Raw genomic sequence first — 16,028 nt, 5'->3', positions numbered from 1 at the left:
CCAAGCTCGTTGAGTTGAGTCCGAGTTCGTTTATGGGCGGGTTACATGGTAGCTTGGCTACATATGTGGCACTTATGTGCAAACTTTTCATGTATTCGAATTTTATTCCGATGTGTTTAACGGGTAAAATTCTACTCAAATGGAGGAATACTAGAGATGAAAGGGACGTATTGGTAAGTTTCGTGAAATGAATACTTTGAACAGGTTTGTACTTAACCCTCGGGTTGAAAACTCGACATAACAACAATATGGTAAGATGGTAAATGAAAATGTGATATGAATGTCTCGGTGATGATTATGAAAATGATGTTTTATGTTTGCTTATATAGTTGTGTTACTTGCTATTTGCATGTGAACTTACTAAGCATTTATGCTTACTCCCTCCTTTTCATTCCTTGTAGTTTTGACAAGCCAGCTCGGAAATCAGGAACTGTCGGAGGCTCGCTCACACTATCCGTGTATCATCTTGGTATAACGGTTTGTATATTTTGAGCATGGCATGTATAACATTATAATCATTTTGTGTATATAGTCTTATGATATGGTTATTGAGTGGTATGGAAATGCTTGATAATGATTAACTGTTGAAATGGCTAATCAAGGACATATTTGGTGTTATGTATGCCTAAATGCTAGTTATTCCATGGAAATCATGAAATAGGTAAAATTTACCATAAATAGATTAAGACAGCAACAGTGACGTGAGTTTGAAAAATCATTAAAAATAGTAGAGATATAATTAGATGATGAATAAAATATGGAATTAAATAATTATGAGTCTATTTTCATATGAATGGAACAAAATAGGTATATGAGTTATATTTTATGAGATGTTTAAATTTTTGTGAAACAGGGCCAGAGCGATTTCTGGATCCCCTATTCTGACTTTGGAAATTCACCATAAATTGTAAAAAGATAATTAGAAGTCATGATTTATATGTACAGATTCCTTATTGAGTCTAGTTTTATTAGAAACAAACAGCATAGTTATTGAAACTCTGTACAGGGAGATATCTGCTTCATAATACACAGAGGTTAGAGCAGTCAAACCCTGAAACAGGGGATACTTTAACTAATAAACTGTACTAATTGGCCTGAGCAAAAATTCTAGAAAAAAATTAGTAAATAGATATATGAGTTTAGTTTAAGGAAAAATTTACGGAATTGGATTTCGAGTTTCAGAACTCGAGATATGAATTTTTAAGCAACTATGATGCAGTTGGACAGCTTGTCCGAATTTGTTTAAGTGCTCAAATAAGTTTAGTAATGCCTCGTGCTCGACTCCGACGACGGTCTCGGGTAAGGGGGCGTTACATAAGCATCAAAAAACGACATTGTTAGTAAACTAGTACATATTTTATATAAATTCAACATTGATATACTTATTTTCTCGACATGTCACACTTGAGTTTAATAATTGTCTTTACCTACATAATTTTCTTGTATCAACATATCAAAGATAATCATATATCTCTTACCGTTTCTTCATAAGTACATATCATTCATTTCATTATATCAATATTTCATGCTCCATCATTTCCATATATTTTATGTATATTTATTCGGTAATAGTTTATATCAAACTTAACATAAATTATATTCCATGTACTTATACTTATTTCGTTTATCTATCTTCATAATTATTTCATTCAACTATTTTGTACATATATTTCCATATGACCAGTTCTTGTAAACATTTCACACAACCATTTCATATAACCATTCGTCATCTGATACATATTACCTGAATATCAATTGTTCAACAGATGTCATACTGTCACCCACCCACGGTCTTATTTATCTTTGACATGATGCCATAGTGTCTTTCAACTATGGTCTTACTCATTTTCTGTCATGTTACCATGGTATCTTTCAACCATGGTCTTATTCTTTTCATGTCATGTTCCCATGGTATCTTTCAACCATGGTCTTATTCATTTCATGTCACGCTGCCATGGTATCTTTCAACTATGGTCTTATTCATTTCTCGTCATGTTGCCATGGTATCTTTCAACCATGGTCTTATTCTTTTCATGTCACGTTGCCATGATATCTTTCAACCATGGTCTTACACATTTCATATCATGCTGCCATGGTATCTTTCAACCATGATCTTACATATTTCATATCAGATAGCAGACTCCCGCGAACCTCATCCTTACAGCGGGATTACCAGTTCAGGCTAAATCCCCTGTACTATAAACTCATAGAGTATTGTCGGAATTACCTGTCCGGGATAAATCCATTTTACACATATTCTTTGGGAGGGCTATAACAGGATAGGATCACCCGTCCGGGCTAGATCCTTTATTACCGTCAATTCCTTTTTAGAGATCCATCGAATTTTTCTTTCACTCAACCGGGATTTCTTTCCCTTTTTATCAAATATATCAATGTTTCATCAATTTTCATACAGAACATTCAAATCATATTCACATCAATAACATACATTTCAAGCATTTAAGAATATACTTCAAGTTACACGAACTTACTGGTGAAATTGCAGAAATATCAAGATTTAGGGGTATTTTAGTAATTTACCATTTTCCCAATTTTTACCTGATCTTAAATTAATAATTTCATTCAATTTATTAATTTAAATAATAAAATAATTTATTCCCTTCAATTTGGTAATTTTTGACATTTTTACAAAATTGCCTCCTGAAGTTTTAAATTTTATTCAATTTAGTCCCTAAGCCTAAAACATGCAAATTAGCCATGCTAGCTGAATATTCATATATATTTTCCTCCTCCTCCTCTCCATTCCACATCCTTAATGTATATAACACACTTGTAAGTAACATTATCTATAATTTTTATTATTTACTTTTATGAATATTCAAGATGTCCATCTGTGTCATAGTCACTAAGTTATTTATATCTGGAGCTATAGAGCTCCAAATTAAGATCCAATAATTTTACCTAAAACTAGACTCATATATACTCTTACCATAAAATTTTCAGAATTTTTTGTTTAGCCAATAAGTACAGTTTATTCTTTAAAGTTACCCCTGTTCTGCTGTCTGATAGTTCTAACCCTTCTTCACTAAAAATTAATTATCTTCTCGTACATAATTTTAATGATGTTTTCATTTATTTATCTTGAAAATAGACTCATTAAATATTCTAAACATATAAATTTAAGCCCATAATTATTTTTCTCCAATTTTTGATGATTTTCCAAAATCAGAATAGGGGAACCCGAAATCATTCTGACATTGTCTCACAAAATTTATTATATCTCATGATTTAAAATTCCATTGCTTACATAATTTCTTCTATAAGAAACTAGACTTAATAATATTTAATTTCATATTTTATTCATCTGATAATTCGATTTCTAAAATTTTTGGTAATTTTTCAAAGTTAGACTACTGCTGTTGTCCAAAACTATTTTAGTGTAAGATATTAATTACTATGTTTATAACACCCTTATTTTCTTTTTCTACACTATTTCTCATCACTTTCTCTTATTTTCTCTTCACTGACATATCAAGAACATAGGACCATATGTAAGGAAACTCTGCATTAACATTAATCCCATGCTTTTTTCAATAATATCAAACTTAAAAATATATTGTAATCATGATGTTCTTACCTTGTTCTATTGATTTCAATCTTTATCCTGATTTTCTCTCTCCTCCAGCTTCCATTTCTTAAATCCAACTTGATATTCTAACTTCCCATAGTCTCCTTAACATTTTTCTCTCTTGGTAGCTATGGAAATTCTTTTGATTTTTGGGTGAAAATGGTAAATTTTTGGTAAAAGGACCAAATTGTAAAGAAATGAAAACTTCTTTTCTTCTTCTTCTTCTCACGTTGGTTTTGCATGGGAAAAATGGATGAGAAGTCCTCATCTTTCTTTCATTATATACTAATAAAATAATAATAAAATATCTTATTAAAATATTAATAAAATAATATTTATCTAATTAAATAATTATAAAATATCAAAATATCTTTAGCATCATTATTACTTTCTAGATTTCTCTCTCTTCCAATTAACCATTTTGCCAATCTTTTAAAATTCCATTCTTGAGTCATCATTTAATTTAGTAAAATTACAATTTAGTCCCTTATAGTTCTTCACCTATTCAATTTAGTCCTAATTCATCCATTTTCCTTAGTTTCTAGATCATTCCACCCTTAAAATATTTACACTATTGGTCCTTCAAATTTTTCATATTTACACTTTAACCCCTCAAATTTTGAGTATTTACTCTTATGCAACAAAACTTTTCTCTCTTTCAACAAAACTTTTCTTAAATTAATATATCATAATGTACTTCCCAATATTGACATAACTCAAAATTTCCCTTTTTGTCACTTTATTTTCTTATTTTACTATATCAAGGATAATATCTTACTGTAAAAATTTTCGAGGTATTACAAAATGTGTTTACTAGTATATGTTTTATGACAAAATAAAGTTATAAGTTTCGGATTTGCGAACTTACTAACCTTGTAAGACTTGTGATATGTATATGTTAATAATGAACTCATGACCTTATTTATGAATTTAATTGCGAAATGTTTAAGTTAGGACCGTTACAGTAAGTTAAATTTATGTTCAATACGAACTTACTACGCTTTATGCAAGCTTACCTCGTTTTTGGTTTTTCTTCTTTGTAGATCGTCAGTTACGAGCCGCTGATTACATTGCTTTTGGAGATTACACTATCTGACAACTTAATCGATAACTAATTGTTCACTTTGGTCCATTATAAGTGGCATGTAAATAGGGTTTTGATATATATATATATATATATATATATATATATATATATGTTATAAGCATTATGTGAAATATCCTGAATTAGGGCTTAATCAGAATAGTGATTTCGTGACGACAAATTCGAGATAGAAATAATAATTTTATAATTATTTTGATGATTATGATATGATTGCATGATTGTGTGAAAATTTCGTGATGAAATTCTATGCCTAAAGTGCTTAAATTGAAAGTAGGGACTAAATCGAATAAGTTGCAAAACTTGCATTCTAGAAGTTTTTAGTATGAAATTGTTTTGGAATATTAATGAGGAGGTCTTAAATAGCAATTTGACCAATTTTAAGTTCATGGACAAAATTAGGACATGGAAGGAATTTTTGGAAAGTTTAGTAGTAAGGGTATTTTGGTCATTTAGTTATTAAAATGAATTAAAAACAAAATTAAAAGCCAATTTTTGTCCATATTCTTCATTAGGCCGAAATTTCAAGGGTTCTCCATAGCTAGGGTTTGTTTCAAGCTTCCAAGCTCCATAGTAAGTGATTCCAAGCCCCATAGTAAGTGATTCCAAGCCCCGTTTTTAATGTTCTTTACGTTTTTCGAATCCCAGTAGCTCGATTAAGCTTATGTTAGCAATAATTCAACCTAAGGTTTATATTTGGAAAAATACCCATAGGTGAAATTTGTGTATTTTGATGTTTTATGATAGAATATGAGGTTTTAAATTATGTTAGACAACTTGTGCTACTCGGTTTTGAGTGAAAACGAGTAAAAGGGCTTAATCGACAAAAATACCTAATAGTCACAAGTATATGTTAGAGAGAGAATTTGATGTTGCCATAGAAGGAAAAATGATCAGCATGTTATAAAACATAAGAATAAGGAATAAAGTTTAATTCCGAGCCTAGGGCAAAAGTGTAATTATGCAAAAGTTTAGGGGCAAAAGTGTAATTTTTCCAAAGTTCGTATTAAATGCTGTTTTGATGAATGTATGTATTAAATAAGATTAATTTGGTATTATAGATCAAGAAAAACGAGATTCAAGTCGCGATCGAGGAAAAGAAAAGATTGTGGACTAAATTGTAAAATCTTTATATTTTGGTGCCAAGGTCAGTTCATGTGTAAATAAGGTAGCATAATTGTTATTTTTAAGTTATTGATGTTAAATATATGATATGCTGATTTTTATCATGAAATATATGCTTTGTGGTTATTTTCGAATAAAATGCAAATTAAGTGTATTATTTGTTAAATATAAAGTGCTACCGAGTATTGGTTTCGGTATATTACGGAAGATGGCAAGGAGATGTGTTCGAGGAAAATCCCGTTTGAACCTTAGGAATAGATTAGGATACGAGTGACATGTTACTAGAATGGTTGAGCATCCGAACTCGTTGAGTTGAGTCCGAGTTCACTTATGGATGCGAATGTCCGAACTCGTTGAGTTGAGTCCGAGTTCGTGAAATGTAACTAGGCATCCGAACTCGTTGAGTTGAGTCCGAGTTCACTTATGGATGCGAACGCCCGAGCTCATTCAGTTGAGTCCGAGTTCACTTATGGGCGGGTTACATGGTAGCTTGATTACATATGAGGCACTTATGTGCAAATTATCCGTGTATCCGAGTTGTATTCCGATGTGTTCAATGGGTGAAATTTCTAGTGAAATGGAAGAACACTTAAGATGCAAGCGACGTTTTGGTAAGTGTTGTGAAATGGACACTTTGGACAGTATGTTCTTAACCCTCGGGTTGAAAATAGATACAACAATGATAAGGTGGTAAGATGAGGAATGATGTTTAGAAATGTGATATATGTTTTGGTGATACCATGCTAAAGTTGTTTGGTATATTTGTATTGTTATGTTACGTGTTATTTACATATGAACTTACTAAGCATTTATGCTTACTCCTCCTCTTTATTTACTGTAGTTTTGAACAAGCCATTTCGGGAATCGGACGGGTCGAAAGTTCGATCACACTATCCAAAGGACTTTCATCCGGTAAATGGCTTGTAAAACTTAAGTATGGCATGTATAGCAATATACTTATTTTGTGTAAATAATTTTATGATATGGCCATGTTTGGTTGAGAAAATGTTTGATATTGATAAGTCATGGTGATGGCTAATTTAGATCATGTTTGATATTATGGAAGTTTAATAGGTTATCTAGTTCATTAAAATTCATGGAAAGATGAAACTTGCCTTAAAACAGAATATTGCTGCAGCAATGACATGAATTTAAAAAATCACTAAAAATAGTATAAATGGAACTAAATGATGAGTAAGTTATGAAATTGAAGCTTAATGAGTCTATTTTCATGTGGATTGAACAAAACAGGCATATAAATTATATTTTATGTGATATTTAAACTTTTGTGAAACAGGGCCAGAGTGATTTCTGGATCCCCTGTTCTGACTTTAAAAATTCATAATAAATTTTACAAAAATAATTAGAAGTTTTTCTTTATATGTACAGGTTCTTTATTGAGTCTAGTTTTAAGTGAAACATACCTCATAGTTATTCAATTCCTGTATAGAGAAATATCTGATTCGTAATACACAGAGGTCAGCGCAGTCGAACCCTGAAACAGGGGAGACTTTAACTAATAAACTGTACTAATTGGCCCAACCAAAAATTCTAGAAAAAAATTAGTAAATATATATATGAGTCTAGATTTAGGGAAAATTTACGGATCTAGATGTTGAGTTTCGTAACTCAAGATATGATTTTTCTTGTAACTATGATGCGGGTAGTTAGAAAGCTGTGAATGTAGAAATAAATGATTTGAAGTTCTTAATTTGATAAATATTGTTCGGTAACCCCTCAAGCTCGACTCCGGCGATGGTCTCGGGCGTGGGGGCGTTACATTATGGATATATTTTGTATATATCAATTGAAGTATGAGATGTGTTTATTGATGTGAAGCTTACTTAGTATTGTGGTTGATTGTGGTATGATGTGTTTTGAATTGGTGAAAAAGTTTGGAAATGCTTTGGCTTGGTGCTTAAGAAATGGTTGATGAAGTGGCTTGCATTAGGGGTCATATTTGATGCACACGGCCTGAGACATGGGCTATCACACTGCTGTGTGCTACATACAATCACCCCACATGATTGTGTGTCTTATTGACTTTTAGGTGCGGGTTTGACCCGCACGATCACATGTTGTTACACAGCTTGGAGACACGGTCGTGTGACCTTATTTTCAAACTGTACATGATTTGGCCATATAGTCGTGTGACCCTGTTTTCAAATTTTCTACAATTTTTATTTTACTTCAAATTAATCCCTAATTGTTTCCAAATTGATTTTTAGGTTCCATAAGCTCGAAATAAGGCCTAAAATTGTATATATGCTATGAATGATGATTGATTTTGAATATTGATATTTAAATTAATAATTGAATGGTTTTATGTTGTCACTTAATTTGATAATACTTTGTAACCTTAATCCGCTGACGGAGACGAGTTAGGGGTGTTACACATAATTTATTCTTAATTTATTCTTTAAACAAATAGTTAATTATGATCAAATGATATTAGTTATGAACAAATTTGAGGTATGTATAAATGTGACTACTTGATTCGATTGAGTTATGTCGAATTATATAAATACTATTTATGATACAAGGAGATTTAGTAATAAACGATAAAGAATAAAGCCTTATTACACATTACTTCGATAATATACCAATGAACACTAGGTGCATATTACTTTGGACGTACCGATAAACATTGGGTGTATATATATTTAGCACTGCACATATATTATTTCAGTAGTTCTCCCTACAAAATTAAGAAAATAAAGTGTCGTATCTATAAACCTAGCTTTTGCTAATTATCTCCCTACAAACACACAACAGTTACTAAAAATCACTAAATCTTGCACCAACTCCCTGGCAACAGTGCTAACAACTTGACCAACTCCTTACTGCCATCGTGAATGACGAGGGGAAATCAACACTAAAAATAACAACTAAATAAAATACTAAGTATGGTCTACAAGTGTGACAAGTCTGTCGTAATATTTGTAGTGTTACAATAAAATACTGAAATATTCCAAGAATCGAACCCAAAGGAGTCAACGATTCAATGATTTCTATTCAATCAAGCATGCAAAAAAAGGAGTCCAGCTAGCTACTCACTAATGTTTATATTACAGAAAAACATAATTTAAAGATTAATTAAGCTAATTAATTACCTAAAACAAAAAATGACTAAATTGTAAATAAAGGAAAATATAAAACTACCAAATACAATAACCTTTGAACTAGGGATCTAAATCTCTAACACTCCTAAATTTGTTCTATTTTACCTTTCAGTCTCAACTTTACCAAATTAGACAAATTAGTCCGGTTTATCTCTCGACCTCATCCGACTAACCCAGGACTAATAAATTGGTGCCCAATAAAATTTCCTCTCGGTATCACTTATCTTGATATTCCTTTAGGGGCATCAATCCTAAGTTTTGAAGTTCAATCGTTTTAGTCTAATTTTTACGATTTAGTCCATGCATCAAAGACTAACTAAACAACACTTTCTTTAACTAACCACCCTAAGTTTTAGCTACTAATATTCATATATGAACCACCAAAAACCAAATATTCAAACAACATATACATCAAGTAAACTCAAAGGAAATATAATAAAAACGTGAACATTCTTGTAAAGACTTGAAGAAAACACAAATGACAACAATGGTAAGGAAGAAAAAACATAAAAGATCATATTTTTATCTAAGAAATTGGAAATGAAATTAAACTATATTAAAAGCTTTGGATGGAAATGAAAATACAATGTAAAGTTAAAGGATTTAAAGATAAACAACACTTAGCTATAGTAAAAACTAACTTAACTAACTAAGAAAATACAAGGAAAATAAAGAAGTTGTAGAAAGCTAAATCCTACAGCTAACCTAAACTAAAAGATGAAAGAAAAAACTTAAAACTAAGAAGCTTTCTAACCTAAACTACAACTCTCTTTGTTCCTAGCCAAAAATGGCTTTTAATAGCTGATTACAACCCAAATTTTAGTGCCAAAATGCCCTTGGACGTTGTATTTTGATTGGTTTTGGTGTTGGACAAAAACTACCTCTACAGTCATTTTTCTCCACGTCAAGCAGCGGTATTGCGATACCCACAACAGTCTTGAAATGGGGGCTCCTTTAGGAGTTGGATATCACGATACCCTTACTTGGATATCGCGATATCACTATGAAAAACCTCTATCCTCTTCAATTCAGCACTATTAAGGGTACCATGACTTTCATTGTAACACCCCGAACCCGAGACCGTTGCCGGTGTCGGACACGAGGGGTTAACAAGCCAAAACCACTTATGGCACCGACCAATTTGACATTCCCAGGCAAGCTGGAAAACTGCGTCGCTGTCGGCTTAAAAAGCATATCTCGAGTTTCACTACTCAGAAACTGATTCCGTAAATTTTACCTGAATTTAGACTCATATATCCATCCATGGATTTATTTCTAGAATTTTTGGTCGGGCCAATTGGTACAGTTTATTAGTTAAAGTCGCTCATGTTACAGGGTCGACTACACTGACCTTCGCGTTACAACTTGAATATCTCTCTGTACAGGGTTTCAATACTGATACCGTTTGTTTCCAATGAAACTAGACTCAAAAAGGAATCTGCACATATAAGACATGACTTCTAATTCATTCTGGATAATTTATGACAAATTTTCAAAATCGCGACAGGGGACCCAGAAACCGTTCTGGCCCTGTCTCACGAGAACTTTAATATCTCTCGGTATACTGATCATATGATCGTTTCGTTACTTTGATATGAAAATAGACTCGTCAAGGTTCGATCACATAATTTATTCACTATTTAACACCATTCCTACAAATTTTGGTGATTTTTCACATCCACGTCACTGCAGCTGGCAGCCTCTGTTTTCAAGGTAGGCTTTACCTATATTGTAGTTCCCATGGACCAACTATAGTCTAGTCATACTTAGGTCCACATATGATCATATTTAACCATTCCAATGGCTGATCATGTGACCAACTCTCTCATTCCAAACCATAATCACATCATGAAACCAAATATAATTACAAACCACATATGGTCAAATTCCATACTCCACTATTACGAACCATTTTCGCATGGCCGTACATATACATCACAAGTACTTAAAAATAACCGAGGGTAGTCCTATACATGCCATATCCAAAACTCAACTAAAGGAGTACCAAAAGGGCTTTGATAGTGTGGTTGACTTCAACTTCTATGATCCCGAATCCGATCGCTAACGAGCAAAATCTATAAACAGAGAAACAAAGAAACGGAGTAAGCAATTTATGCTTAGTAAGTTTGAGCCATAAAATACACACAACCAAAGCATAGCATTCAAGTAGCTAAACAATAATTCATATGCACAATTTCTCAAAGACATGCTTACTTCACAATCCCAACTCTTATATTCATACGCAAATAACGGCCTAGTTAATGCCGATAGCTCATTTATCATTAGAGCGAAAATTAAATGCGCATTTACTCATAGTGTGCAAAGCACACACAAAACATACCTTGTTGTTGGGAATTTCACATGTGCAATAACTGAAAATTTTCCAGCAGCTTATAAATTTCAATTCACATACCTTCGGAGTTTATCCGGATATAGCTACTCGTTCAAAACACCTTCGGGACATAGCCCAGTTATGGTAACCCGCACAAATGCCTTCGGGACTTAACCCGGACATCACAACTCGCACAATTGCCTTCGGGCTTAGCCCGGGTATCATAGCTCGCACAATTGCCTTCGGGCTTAGCCCGGATATCATAGCTCGCACAATTGCCTTCGGGCTTAGCCCGGGTATCATAGCTCGCACAATTGCCTTCGGGCTTAGCCCGGGTATCATAGCTCGCACAATTGCCTTCGGGCTTAGCCCGGATATCACTCGAACATTCATACACATCTTTGTTTCATTTTCACAACAAAACTTTTATGCACAATTCACTTAACAAAAATATCATTTCGCTCAATGGCCATATACAAGGCGAATTTCGATTGCTTATTACTTCATTCAATCGAATCAAAATCTAAGTTTCGATACTCAAAACTTACCTCGGATGTTGTCGAATGATTCCGATGGCTATTCGACTACTTTTTCCTTCCCTTTATCGGATTTGGTCCTCTTTGCTCTTGAGCTTAATTTAGCAAATAAATTGATTCAATCATTTGAGTATCAAAAGAGGAACTCAAGGCACTTAGCCCACATATATTCACTAGACATTAAAGTCACATAGGTACGAATTCATGAATCGACTCAACACACAAAGCCTTCAACATGCTTACTCATGGCGAACAACACAACCTCTTAGGTACTCATTCATGGGCCGATTATGCATGTTGGTGTTGAGGCCAATTACATGTTTAATACCACACATGCATGGCACACATTTTACTAGCTAATGCTTTACATATTGTAGCTCAATACACATCTATCATTTGCTTCATAATCAAAACACAATCACATGAAAATACATACTTTGAGGTAGTATATATGTCATTCCAACACATCATGTGCAAACATATATATATATATATATAGGTGCATGGTCAATCTCAAGGGTTCATACCCATCCAAACACAAATTTTACCAATCAAGTAACAAGCATAAATCATGCTCATGAATGCACCATGGCGAATACATCACAACCATACCCTTTTAACTTCGGTCATGGTTAAACAAAGAATTCAATGTCCTACTCAAGAATACTAAAAGAAATTTCAAGAGTAGTCAATCCATCATTACATGCATTATCAACAAGCTTCACATTTAGCATGCAATGGCTTTAACACAATATCAACCTTGGCCAAATACCATTTTCATGGCATAACAAGGATTTGAACCATGGCTAACATGCACATCAAGTTAGCAACCAAAACAAGCATGAACCTCATGACACAACCTCAAACATACCTTAATCTTGATGCAATTATAGCCGAATCTCCTTCTAGTTCTCTTCTAAACCAAGCATGAAGCAAAAATCCTTCCTTTTCCTTAGTATTTTCGGCCAAAGAAGAGAAAATGGATGAACAAAATTTTTTCTTTGCTTCTCTTTCACTCACGGCAAAAGGGGGAAAGGATGAGCAAATTTTTAATTTTTTTGTTTCTCTTCCTACATGCTTAATTTTTTTATCATTTATCACATCATGCATTAACAAAACTTGTCATAACATGTTTTCCTTGCCCATATTCCCTTGTCATGGCCGGCCACTATACCATCTTTGGGGAAATTTGACATGCAAATCCTTATTTTTGCATGCATGATCAACTAGTCATCACACATTTCCCCATCATACTTTCAAAGTTTACTACTAGGTCCTTTCTAGTGAAATTCACATTTATAATTCTAAATTGAAACATCAAAATGTCATACACAAATTAACACATATCATAGGCATCAAAATAAATTTTAAATTATTTTTATGCCTCGGTTTTGTGGTCCCGAAACCACATCCCGACTAGGGTCAATTTTGGGCTGTCACAACTCTCCCCACTTAAGAAATTTTCGTCCCAAAAATCTTACCGTAAATAGGTTTGGATATCGCTCTTTCATAGAGTTCTCGGTCTCCCAAGTAGCTTCTTCTATCCCGTGCTTGAGCCATAACACTTTTACTAGCGGAACCCGCTTGTTTCACAACTCTTTCACTTCTCGTGATAGGATACTGAATCGATTCTTCCTCATAACTCATATTAGCTTGAATTTCAATTTCGATGGACTAATCACGTGCGATGGATCGGATCTATAGCGTCAAAGCATCGAAACGTGAAAGACATCGTGAACCTTTTCGAGTTCGGGGCAAAATCAAACGATATGCCACTTGGATCGACTCGCTTTCGGATATCTCATATGGCCCAACGAACCTCAGCTCAACTTGCCCTTACGGTAGAATCATGTATCTTTTTCCAAGGCGAAACCTTGAGAAACACTTTATCTCCCACCGATGCTCGATGTCTTTACGCTTCAGATCCGCGTCGACTTCGACGATCGGAGGCTATCTTGATTTTCACGGATCACTATCACTTTCTGCTCAAAGATCTTTAATCAAGTCCACCCGAAAATTTTGCTTTCACCGAGCTCCGTCCAACACAATGGTGTACGGCATTTACGCCGTACAAGGCCTCGTAAGGTGCCATCTTAATACTTGATTGAAAACTATTGTTGTAAGCGAATTCAATCAAAGGCAAATCGCTTCCCATGAACCACTCGAACTCGAGGATGCAACATCTTAACATATCCTCAAGTATCTCAATCATCCGCCGGATTGACCATCGGTTTGGGGTGAAAGGCGATCGAAATGAAACTTCATACCAGAGCCTCTCGCAACTTCTTCCAAAATCGCGAGGTAAATCTCGGATCTCTATCCGACACGATGGAAATAGGCACCCGTGTAATCTCACAATCCGAGTAACGCATAATTCGGCTAGTTTGTCCATTGAAAAATCCGTGCGTCGGGACAAAGTGAGCCGACTTAGTCAATCTGTCTCACAACGACCCAAATCGCATCTTTCTTACTCACGACAATGGTAGTTCGGATACAAAGTCCATTGTGACTCGATCCCATTTCCACTTGGGTATCGTGATCGGTGAAGTAATCCCGAAGGCACTTGATGTTCCGCTTTCACTTGTTGACATATTAAACACCTCAAACGACGTCGGAGATGTCTCGTTTCATACCATGCCACCAAAACCGACGTTTCAAATCATTGTACATTTCCGTACTCCCCGGGTGGATTGCCATTCGGCTACAATGGGCTTCTTTCAGAATTATCGAAATATGTTCCGAATTCTTTGGAACACACAGACGATTTCTCAACCTCAGACAATCGTCATCATCGATTTGAAACTCCGATTCCTTGTTCGGAACACACTCAGCCTGTTTTGCAGCCAACTCATCGTCGACTTCCTGAGCTTCACGAATTTGATGTATCAATAATGGTTTGGCTTTTAATTCAGCTACTAACACATTGTCGGATCGAACGGACAAGTGCACGTTCATCGCTCGTAAAGCTAATAATGATTTACGACTCAACGCATCCGCAACCACATTCGCCTTTCTCGGGTGATAGTCAAAGACCAGCTCATAATCCTTTAACAGCTCGAGCCAACGTCTTTATCGCAGATTTAAATCTCTTTGAGTCATCAAATATTTGAGACTTTTATGATCCAAATACACATGGCACTTCTCACCAAATAAGTAATGTCGCCATATCTTTAAGGCGAATACGATGGCAACCAATTTGAGACCATGGGTCGGATAATTTTTCTCATGTGGCTTTAATTGCCTCGACGCATAGGCCACAACTCGACCTTCTTGCATCAATACGCAACCTAACCCAAGTAGGAGGCGTCACTATAGATGACAAACTCTTTGCCGATTCGGGTTGCACTAGAATTGGGGCTTCATCAAATAAGTTTTCGATTGATCGAAACTTTTCGACATTTCTCCATCCATTCGAACTTAACATCCTTTTGGAGTAGCTTAGTCATTGGCGTGGCTATTGTTGAGAAACCTTTTAGAAATCGTCAGACGCGTAACGGATATTTGTTCTTTATCGTCGCTTTATTAAGTCGACGATAGTCGATGCACGACCTCATGGTTCCATCCTTCTTTTCACAAACAACGCCAAGCGCCCCAAGGCGAAAACTCTATGAGCAAAACCTCTATCCACCAATTCTTGCAACCGAGCTTTCAACTCCTTTAATTCCATTGGTGCCATACGATACGGAGCTATCGAAATTGGAATGGTACCGGTACCACTTCGATGCCAAACTCTATTTCCGAACAGTGGTAAACCCAATTCTTGAGGAAAACATCCGGTATTCACAAACCATCGCACAGATTCGGGTTTCTTTTCTAACTCCTTGTCATCTAGAACATACGCAAGGTATGCTTCACACCCTTTCTTACGTATTTACGAGCCAACATTGCCGATATTACACCGGCAATCCCTTTAAGTCCGTAGACTCAACCCGAATTATCTCGTTATTCGTGCACCTCGGATCAATAGTCTTGCTTTTGCAATTTACAACCGCGATCGTGCATGGTCAACCAATCCAAACCAAGAATAACAATAATTCGTCGAATGGCAAAAGCATCAAGTTCGCCAAAAACAAGAACCTCAAAATACTAGGGACTTTTCTTACACTTTTGTTGACGAGCACGTAATGACCCAAGGGTTTGACACCGAATTACAAACTCGAGAGACTCAATGGGCAAAGTCTTCTTGGATGCTAAGGTTTCGCATATATAAGAATGAGTAGAA

This window comes from Gossypium arboreum, chromosome 11, assembly GCF_025698485.1.
Source record: "Gossypium arboreum isolate Shixiya-1 chromosome 11, ASM2569848v2, whole genome shotgun sequence".
In the NCBI taxonomy this organism is placed as follows: Eukaryota; Viridiplantae; Streptophyta; class Magnoliopsida; order Malvales; family Malvaceae; genus Gossypium; species Gossypium arboreum.
Note: the sequence above shows the minus strand (reverse complement) of the source record.